Source organism: Ochotona princeps, chromosome 29 (assembly GCF_030435755.1).
Source record: "Ochotona princeps isolate mOchPri1 chromosome 29, mOchPri1.hap1, whole genome shotgun sequence".
Taxonomy (NCBI): domain Eukaryota; kingdom Metazoa; phylum Chordata; class Mammalia; order Lagomorpha; family Ochotonidae; genus Ochotona; species Ochotona princeps.
Window position 1 is genome coordinate 19,660,495 of NC_080860.1, and position 11,017 is coordinate 19,671,511.

At 47.8% G+C, this 11,017-nt stretch overlaps 1 long non-coding RNA gene across 4 annotated transcripts; it reads right to left on the reverse strand.

Moving 5' to 3' along the window:
* Positions 1 to 7,063: 7,063 nt before the first annotated feature.
* On the reverse strand, positions 7,064 to 10,807 carry LOC131478273 (uncharacterized). 4 transcript variants are annotated; one of them, XR_009244394.1, is made up of 4 exons: positions 10,698 to 10,807; positions 9,661 to 9,804; positions 9,255 to 9,447; positions 7,064 to 7,249 (listed from the first exon to the last, which is right to left on the reverse strand). It is a non-coding gene; the product is annotated as an uncharacterized LOC131478273 (long non-coding RNA). The 4 variants fall into 4 exon arrangements; XR_009244395.1 differs by lacking the exon at positions 7,064 to 7,249 and adding an exon at positions 8,628 to 8,760; XR_009244392.1 differs by lacking the exon at positions 7,064 to 7,249 and having other exon boundaries at positions 9,060 to 9,447.
* Positions 10,808 to 11,017: the final 210 nt, after the last annotated feature.

An 11,017-nucleotide genomic window follows, 5' to 3' on the forward strand; every position in this document is an offset into this window, starting at 1 on the left:
AGGCCAATGTGCACTCTGGACCCATCTCCCCAATATATTCCACAATAAGAGGAACCATGGACACAATATCCCCTTTTACTCTCCAATGATACATCACCTTCCTATATTCCACAACAGAAGAAATTAATGGACATTTTCTTCCATATATTCCCCAATAAGAGGAAGCAATGAACATACTGCCTTCCTCCTCATATTCCCCAACAGAAGAATGACATGGACACAACACCCCTCTATGATCCCCAACTGAAAAAGCCAATGGACACACACAATCTCTGTTCTTCAACAGGAGGAATTCATAGACATATCACTCTCTCCCCCACTCATATATTGCCACAGAGAGAATTAATGGACACATCATCCCTATATATTCCCCAAGAGGAGGAAACCATGGACACACCACTCCACTATATACCTCAATAGCAGGGGCCTGTGAACAGATGACTCCCTATATTTTCTAATAGGAGAAATCCATGGATTCAGCAACAGGAGGTACCAGTGGATACAACACACCCATAAATTCCCCAAAATGAGGAAGCCACGGACATGTTTCCCCACTACATTCCCCAACAGGATAAGCCGTATCACCCCCATATATTCTGCAGTAAGAGGAGACAAGGGGCACGTTTCACCTGCAATATTCCCAACAGGAGGAATTCATGGACACGTCTCCATGATACATTGAACAACATGAGGTGACAATGGATACATCACCCCCTGTATTCCCCAACAGTAAGCAGCCATGGAGACATCACCCCCTACATTCTGCAACAGGAGGAATATAGATGTCTCCTACTATATTCCCCAACAGGAGGGGCCAAACAACACATCACCCACCCATATTATTCAATGGACTGAATAATAGGAGGAACCAATGGATATGTCACATCTGTAAATTCTCCAACATAAAACATGTCTCCCCATAGCATGTCCATAGACATGTCTCCCCACTACAGTCCCCAACAGGACCAGACAATGGACACATTGCTCCCGTATAATCTGGAGCAGGAGGAGCCAATGGGCACATTTTCCTTACTATGTTCCAAATGGGAAGAATTCATGGACACATCTCCATCACACACAGAGGAACATGAGGTGACAATAGATACATCACCCCCTATATTCCCCAACAGGAGGCAGACATTGTGGTTGCTTGGGGAGTAAATCAACAGACAGAAGATCTTCCTCTCTGTCTCTCCTCCTTTCTGTATATTTGCCTTTCAATAAAAATAAATAAATTAAAAAAAGAGAAATGTTACACTACTTACCCATATGGTGAGAGTTAAAAAAGAATACTAAAAAAATAAATTCTCCAACAGGAGGAAACCATGGACACATCACCCACCTATATTCCCCAATAGGAGGGACCTGTGGCCAAATGACCCCCCTATATATCTTACTTTAACAAGAGGAAACCATGGATTCAGTAAGAGGAGGTAGAGATGGACACAACACACCCATGCATTCCCCAATAGAGCAGGAATCAATAGATTTTTTCCCTAATATATTCCCCAACAGGACCAGATAATAGACACATTGACATCTATATTCCCTGAGAGGAGGGTCAATGGGCACATAACTGTCATATATTCTGGAGCAGAGGAGCCAAAGGGTACATTTTCCCTGCTATATTCTCCAATATGAGGAACCAACGGACACATTTCTACCACACACTGAACAACATGAGGTGACAATGGGTACATAAACCCCTCTGTTCCCCAACAGGAAGTCGCCATGGACACATCCTCCCCTAGGTTCCCCAAAAGGAGTAAGTCATGAATACATCACCCCTCTGCAGTTTCAAATAGGAGCAACTAATGACACAGCACCTCCCAAGTACCAACAGGAAGAATCCGTAGACAGATTACTAACTCATATTCCCTAACAGAAGCCAAAGGTCGCTCCTTCTCCTTCAATTCCCCCACAGGAAGAATCAATGGGCACATCACCCACTTCCATTCTCCAATAGGAGGAAGTGATGGACACATCATCCCACCTATATTTCCAAAAGGAGGAATCTATGGACACAGTGTCCCCCACCCCCATATTCTGTAACAGGAGGAATCCATGGACATGTCTCCCCACTATATTCCCCAACAGGAGGAGCCAAAGAAAACATCAACACCTATATTCTCCAACAGGAGAAATCCATAAATTCCCCAACAGGAGGAATCCACAGAGATGTCTACCTGGTTAGGAAGAAGCCATGGACACATCACCCCTGTATATTCTCCAACAAGAGAATCCATGGATTTAACAACAGGAGGCATCAAAGGACACAACACACCCATAAATTCCCCAACAGGAGGAAGCCATGGACATGTATCCTCAATATATTCCCAACGGGACCTGACAATAGCAACATTGTCCCCTATATTCCCCAACCAAAGAGGCCAAGGGACACATTACCACCATATATTCTGGAGAAGGAGGAACCAAAGGGTATACTCCCCTGCTATATTCCCCAACAGGAGGAATCAATGGACACATGATCTTCCTATACACCCCAATGGGAGGAAGCCATGAGTGGACACATTCACCTAATACTCCTCAATAGAAAGAAGTCATGGACACCTTCCCCCCAATATTCCCCAACAGGAGCAGCCAGTGGGTACATCACTACCTGTATTCCCCAACAGGAGGAATCCATGGACAAATCTACTCCATATATTCAATAACAGGAAGGTACCAATCAACACGACACACCCATAAGTTTCCCAACAGGAGGAATCCATAGACATGTCTCCCCACAATATTCACCAAATAGGACCAGACAATAGACATATGGATATCTGTATTTCCCAACAGGATGATCCAATGGACACATCGCTCCCATATATTCCAGAGCATGAGGAGCTAATGGGCCCATTTCTCCCACTATATTACAAATAGGAGAAATCCATGGACACATCTCCAATATACATTGAAAAACATGAGGTGACAATGGACGTAACAGCTCCTATATTTCTCAACAGGAGGAATCCATGGATACATCAACCATACTTATGTTCCTCAACAGGAGCCAATGGATACCTCTCCCCCATCCCCAAATCTCCGACATGTGATGCAACCACCAGACATGCTGCCTCCAGCTCAGATTCTCTTAGTTCCACCTGCTGGTTCCATGGATAGTTTCATGCCTGTTATTGTTACTTTTCTCTGTACCTTTAGACTCCTGGAAGCAATTCCCTGGAAGCAATTAATATTGACCATCCTATGTGATCCCTCCCCACCACTCCCTAAATCTCCTCATGGGACATGGCATAATTATGCTGGTCAGCTCCTTTCTTGCACTCCAGCTGGCTCACTGCCAGATGACATTGTATCTTTGTACAATGTAAACTACTTTTACATTGTACACTATTTTTACTATACACATTGTATCCTGTGTAAAATATGTATGTGTTGTCCTCCTCTTGGTGTGTGTTGTGTATCCAGTGTGAGAAATCATTGGTTACTGTGGGTGTTGATTTGGGAGGTCAGATCCTACAGGACTAAGGCTGGTGAGGTGAACAACTCATGGCTGTGATGACTGGCACCTGAGCAGGAAGGCTGCGGCTGGAACTGAAGCCATGGGGGCCAGGACCCAGGGAGCCCTGGGCAGGAGGAGACAGCAGGGTTCATCCTTGCTGTGGGAGCTGCCACTTCTCACCTCCTCCATGACCTCCAGCCACACACATCACCCACTGCACACCCCAGGAGTCTACACCCCACACATGCACACTTCCTGTCTTGGGAAAATCCCTGTACATATCTCAGCCAGAGAGGATGGAGCTGGCATCCAAGCTCACAGGCCGGGATGGACAGGGAAAGAAAGCTCCCGCTGCTCAATGACCAAGGGCAGCTTTCATCCTAGGATGTCCCTCATGCCTGGAGGACTTGGGGCACCCCACAATTTGAAAGGAGGACTTGCTGAGTATATCTTTTACATTATGCCCAGGAACAGGGCTGCTAACAGAAATTGCAAGATAAAGCAGTAATGTTAATTTGCAGTATAAAAAAGAAGACGAGGGGCTTGCAATTTGGGGCTGATATGTAACAAACATGCTGGGCAGCAGTCCCAGCTCCACAATGAAAGAATAACTGGAGTGATAATCAGACATGGATCCATCAGAGAAGTGAGGTCATGGACCACAGGCTCCTTCTAAATGGGTGTGACCTGCAGAGGCAGAGAACCTCACTGAGTGAGCTGAGCTGAGCAGAGGCCTCTCCCTGCTGGAGCGCGAGTGTGGGCAGGAAGCCACACACAGTGACAGGCGAGTTTAGTGGGTTCAGTATGGGAAGCTTGAATGTTGAAAATGAGAGAGAGAGAGATGTCAATTTTTCTCTGCTGGCTTACCATCCAAATGGCTACAACACCAAGGCTGGCTCTGCCAAAACCACAAACCTAGGATTCAATCTGTCCCTGTCTTCCACAAGAGCGGCAGGATCCCAATCCTTGACCCACAGTATCCTGCCTCCCAGCTTGATCAGACAGAGGAGGGTCTGTAATTGTCACCTGGCATCTCAGTCAGAACCACTGTGCACGTATTGCCCTAACAATATCAAAGAATGCCTCACACTTTGAGGGATTCAGCCTTCAGTCACCTCATCGCCTTTCAGGGTGCAGAGCAGACACAAAGGCCCACAAGGTCCCAGCATGGCTGGGGAGAAATGCAGGCATCACAGCATCTGCTCAGAGTCTGAGATTCACGGGAAACTGTTTCAGCAGAGCCTGACCCACGGGGCTCCTACACCGGGCTGTGTGGGGTGCAGGAAGGAAGATTTCTGAACCTACACCCTTGTAGCCTTTCTTAGAGCAGAGGGATAGGCCCAGCTCCAGATCCCTCTGTCTCAGCCCACAGCACAGCACCAGGAGGCACCTGCTGAGGTCACAGCTCAGGGGCTCAGGCTCCTGAAAGACAAATCCCAGGAGCAGGGAACACCACCTGTCCCTCACACTGCACACCAGGGGATCGTGAGCTCCGTGAGCTCTGTCAGTCACTTAGGGAACTGCAAGTCTCAGGCCTTACGAACAGGAGATCTCTGTGAAAACCTAAAGAGAGCAGCTCCTGGCCACTAATGTCTCATGACTCTTCTTTACCTAGAAAACTCTGCGAAAAACATCAAAATAGCCGTAAATGACCCCTGAGTTTTTCTCTTGTTGCAACAATGTTGTTTTTCCATTCACAATTTTTGTCTGATGTTGGTGACAAAAAGCATGATAATTTCAGCTGCTCTTCAAGTATATGCTACTCGAAGTCACTTATTCTTACGTTATTTTGTGCTTCCCATTTGAACACCAACAACAAAAACGTACTTTTCAATCTTTATGACTGCATGTTTCTCATTTGCGGATCAGCTCTGTATCCAATGATTGTTCTCTCCTTTGGGAGAAGGTGGATGTACAGTCAGGTTAGAAAAAAAGAGTTATTCAGTTTCTAAAAATCCAAACATCAACTTGCCTGCCTGTTGACCCAGCAAATTCACGCCTAGGAGTTTCCACATCACGCGGTACCTGCTTGCAGTGGCCTCCAGGAAACCACTAGATGATAAACTCAGCTGTCTTTTTCACTTACAACCAAGGGCTTTGGCTAGTGTGGCAAAGGTGTTTTAATTACAGATTTTCAGTAGTCTCAATTTTTAAGGAGTATACTGCAATCTGAATATTCCCAGCCTCATTTTCCATGCAGTACAATCTTTTTCAAAAATGAAGTCTACAATGTGGCTAAAAATGAAAATGAGATGTTTTACATATAGGCTTGGTTGTTCACAGAAAAGAGAATGGGTGAGGCCTGGCACGGTAGCCTAGTGGTTAAAGTCCTCACCTAGCATGTGATGAGATCCCATATGGGCGCCAGTTTGCATCCCAGTGGCCCCATTTTCAATCTAGCTCTCTGCTTGTAGCCTGGCAAAGCAGTTGAGGACAACCCAAGGTGTTGGGACCCTGCACCTGCATGGGAGACCCAGAAGAGGCTTCTGGCTCCTTGCTTTGGATCAGTTCCAGCTGCTGCAGACAGAAGATCTTCCTCTCTGTATATCTGACGTTCCGATAAAAATAAATTTTAAAACAAAAAAAGAGGGAATGGGTGAGCCCAAGAAATCACATATAAATTAAATTAGAAAATTATACCTTCTCAAAATTATCCAAAGAAGAACCTTTAGTTTGTTCAGAGGTGGAGAACAGGATCCTGGCCTCCAGACTCTTCTGTAGGATGCTGGCCCCACGAACCAGATGTTTCAGATCCCCCTATTTGCACAGCATCTGAAGGACACACCCCTTAACATGAAGATCTTTTCTATTCAAGGGGTGAATTTCGTGTATCTGAACTAACAAGAGGAGCTCCAGTTTACTCTGAGGTATGACTTACAGCAAATTGTGACAATCACAAGCTTTCAGGGACAGTTACACGTTAAGACCCTGTACTATCCACAAGAAGGTGACTGAAAGGTGACTTCAGAACAAAGGCATGCCTCACAAAATCCTCCCCTGCAGCAAACAAGGGAGATACCCGGGGAGCACCATCTACATTGTCTACACTCTGACGGTGAGCTTCTCCTTGCCGTGCGGCACAGCTGCCAGAAACAACCACAGGGGCAGCAGCAGGTCATTTCCCTTAGACAAAGGACAGATTCGCTGGACAACATTCAAGGAAAGCTGGGTTCTGAGCTGTCTGTACACGCGCTGGGAAGCTCTGACACTTCCCGGCGTGCCTTGGAAGTGCACATTCTCTGATGAGAGGCTCGCAATGCCTGAACTTCTCACAGACACACTGACTTACGGCAACTTGCTCCTTCTGGGACACCAGAATTTAGCCATGTGCTGGAGGGGACACCAAGGACATCCTCCGCAATCAGGCTCTGGTGAGTCCGTCTGCCCTTCACCTTGGCACAACTTGCTGCTGAGTCCAGCGGCTCCTCCAGAGAGACCACTGACTCTGGGGGGGGGGCACTCTTAGGACCCCCCCAACACAGGCTGATATACAAGAAATAAAAAGCTGCTAGTTGACCCTCTCCCCACCACGGAACTCACTAAGTGAAGGGTTTTCATTTTTTTCTGCCATCAGGCAGAGTGTGACATCAAGGGCCTGCTGAGCCCTGCTCTAGCTGAAGGCTCCAGGCCGTGACTTGGGGTGGTCTCTCTCAGAGGCTGGTAGTTGTCACAGTCCTGGGTGGCTGCTGTAGTTCCTGGGTTGCTTAATTTGCAGTGCATCGGCTCAGTCTGTGACCTCCCAGAGCCGCCTTCTTCCTTCTCGTCTAGGAGCCACTTTCCCTGCAGAGGAAGGACAATGGTGGCTGGATTCGGGCCCACCCTGAGGCACAGTGCTCTCATCTTCACTGATTCTATCTTAAACACCTTGTTTGCAAATAAAGCCACTTACACAGTCATTGAGGGCTAGGGCTTAGGTGTGGAGGACACAACTCCGCTTACAATGGACCTTTGAGTAGGTCAGACACTCGCCTTTGAGGATGAGCCTACTGGGATGATCTAGTCTGGTGAACAGGGAGCAAACAAGTACACAGAGCCCCAGAGACCTGTGAGGCATCACCAAGCACACCACACGTTCATAGAGCCCCAGAGAGAGATGAGCAGCAGGCAAGGGACAGCAAGAATACAGAAGCAGAAATATATGCATTTATCAATGGGAATATGACTGTGAGAATCTGCTCTGAAACTGCCCTCGAAGTGCTGAACGCCATTTGTGAACTGTGCCAACGGTGGGCGCCAGCCCATCATGCCCCACGTCAGAACGCTTGGATTAGTTTCCAGCTTCCCGCTCAAGCGCATGCTGAGAAGCAGTGATGACAGCACAGGGAGCTGCGTTCCTTCCACTCACATGGAAGATGTACATTGAGTTCCTGGGTCCCAACTCTGGCCCGGCAGCTGGAGCAAGCATTTCACAAGTCAACCAGCAGGTGGCACCCCTCTGACTCAGACCTAGGCAATTTAAAAAATGTCCAAAGGTTCAGCATACTCAGGTAGCGTAACTTCACTTCATCAATTGAAGGCTAAAGATACAGACTCACAAGAGTGAACTACCATGTGTAAAATATGTGAGAAAATGTATGCCTGTACATTTTTGAAAAAAATTCAACTGATGTCAGGAAATAGGAAATATCAAACAATGCTTCTGTAAAAAATTTTTTTTAAATGTTTCACACGTCTACAGAAAGCAAGACACTGGGGTCCTGTATGATCAAGAATTTGTGCTGGGCCTGGCACAGTGGCCTAATGGCTAAAGTCCTCACCTTGAATGCACCAGGATCCCATGTGGGAACCGGTTCTAATCCTGGCAGCCCCGCTTCCCATCCAGCTCCCTGCTTGTGGCCTGGGAAAGCAGTCGAGGACGGCCCGAAGCCTTGAGACCCTGCACCCGCGTGGGAGACCTGGAGGAGGTTCCTGGCTCCCAGCTTCGGATTGGCGCGCACCAGCCGTTGTGGTCACTTGGGGAGTGAATCATCGGACGGAAGATCTTCCTCTCTGTCTCTCCTCCTCTCTGCACGTCTGATTTTCTAATAAAAATAAAATTAAAAAAAATAAATAAAAGGAATTTATGCTGGGCTTGACATAAAGGCTCAATTGACTAATCCTTACCTTGCAAAGTGCCGGGACCCTGTTTGAGTGCCAGTTTATGTCCTGGATGCTCCACTTTCCTGGGAAAGTAGTGGAGTATGGCAGAGCCTCCTGACTTCTGGATTTAGATCTATTCAACTCTGGCGATTGTGGCCACCTGGAGAGTGAATCAGCAGATGAAAGATCTTTCTCTCTGTAGATCTGCTTTTCTGGTAAAAATAAATCTTTAAAAACAACAGAAAAGAAAGAAAGAGAGAAATGTAACAGGACTTTACACTCACACAACCATGAAAGGATCCTGAGGGTTTATGGTAAAGTATGGATGAACCTTGGATATGTTTGGATCATTGAAAGCAGACAGACCCGACAATGATGCACTGTACAGCTCTCTTTGCATGAAAATGCCCAGAAGAGAACAATTATCCACGGAGAGAGGAGACGGACATTGCTGGGGGAGGCAAGTGGAATGAATGAGGCTATCTGACAGGGAATACAGTTTTCCTTTGAGATGGTGAGGAATGTACCGAAATTGCATGACTGGAAAACCTAAATGAACTAAGCCCAGCGAACTGTATATGTTAAATACAGGATGGAAAGGATTGTGAGTTCTATATCAATAAAAAAGATATGAATTAAATATCCCCGTAGAATGCATCTCTTAAGATGTGTGCTGAACAGGCCACAGTCATCATTCTTCAGTCACCTTAACACTGTTCCCACACCGACTTCAGTGGTGCAGGTTGTAGCAGGTGATGCTGGAGGCTTAGCCCTGGTCTTGCCAGAGTCCATCTGATGCTGCTGGGCTCCGCAGGGCTGGCCTGCGTGTCCCTCTCCAAGGAGCAATCCCCACAAGGGTCAGCTATTTCATCAATGATGTCTGTAGGCATGCGCCGCACCTGCAGATCCAAACAATCATAGATGGAAAATCTTCAGAAAAAACTGCATTGCTACTGATCATTTGGACTTCTGCTTGTTGTTATTTTTTTTTTTACATATTCCTTTTCATAGTTTTTAGACATTTATAGGCACATGGGATGACCGGAGTCACATGGGAGATGTTCACAGTTACTTCTGACTCCACGGCACTTACACATAAGGGACATGGATACCTGTGGATCTTGCTGACCGTGGTGGTGTGCTGCAGTTCTGGGGCCAATGGCCACAAAGCCGTGAGGGACAACTGAGTCATCTTGTCGTTGCTGTTGTTCAGATTCCTGCAGGAAGGCGCTGGGAAATGTGTGCACTCGAGAGGGCTACGGACATTTCCGAGAAAAGAAGACATGATCTACCCCCAGGCCAAACCTTACCTCTCTTACTACAGCCTTCCTGGGGAAGCCCCTGGCTCGGGGTTGGCTGACAGGAGGGTCTCACAGTCAGGAGTGCAGGTGAAATTAGAGAATGCTCAGCACATTTGCATGGGACCATGGAGAAAGTGAGCCTGAGTGTGGGAGCTGCCGCCTGCCATCAAAGTCCCAGGTACCTGGGAGTGTCCCTCAGCTCCCTGCCCTGTGGTGCACAAACGCCGACAGGGCCTGCTGACCAGACCGGCTGTCAGGTTAGGAACAGGTGATGGCAAAGCCTGAAGTCAAATGGCTGGTATTTCATAAGCACCACTGACCTCAGCATTTGCTTCTTCAGCCTCTGGAAGGGTCAGCAAGGCCTGTGGAGCTGGTGGCCTCCAGGAGGGTCCATGAGTAGTGACCCAGCAGGGCAGGAGGAGGCACGGCAGTAAGCTTCACAGCTCATGGATAAGACAGAGGCAGAGCAGGTGTGCCTTCTCTGTGATGGTTCCAAGGCTCTGAAATGGAGTGAGTGAATGACTTTCCCACAACTGATGATCAGCAACTCTTAAAGAGTCCATCTGGATTTCTGGGCTTGGAGATCTCAGGACACCTGATCTTCCAGATGGCACCCTCCCCAGGGAACAAAGGAGTGTCCTCTCACACTTTCCAAAAATCCTCCAGGAGGCTGCTGACAACTGAAGCCCTTGAGGACATACCTAGCCCCACATCCTGATTCACTTCTGGCTCTACCTCTTAATTTCTGAGCAAAATGCACTGCCCTTTTCCCTATAAGCAGCCCCATGGAAGGATCACAGGGGCCACACAGGTGCCCATCCTCCGCCCCAGCACAAGGACCAACCTACCGCCCTGCAGCGAGGATTCTCTGTGCGAAGGGCCCACTCTGAGGGACCAGTACGCTGCTCAACTCCCAACAGTCAGAAGCCAGGACATTCCAAACCAACTGCCCATGTGACAGTTGCACAGACAGTTACCACCACCTCAAGGGACCAGAGCTGGATGGTGCGCAGTAAGGAGCCAGCAGCTGGGATGGTGGCCTGCAGGCTGTGCTCGACTGCTTCAGTGACAAAGCTCTCAGTGTCTCAGGTCAGGGCTGGACCTTGGTTCACACAAGCTCCAGAAGGGGAGGGCCATGGACATGGCCTACCTCTCCTGGATGTTTTAC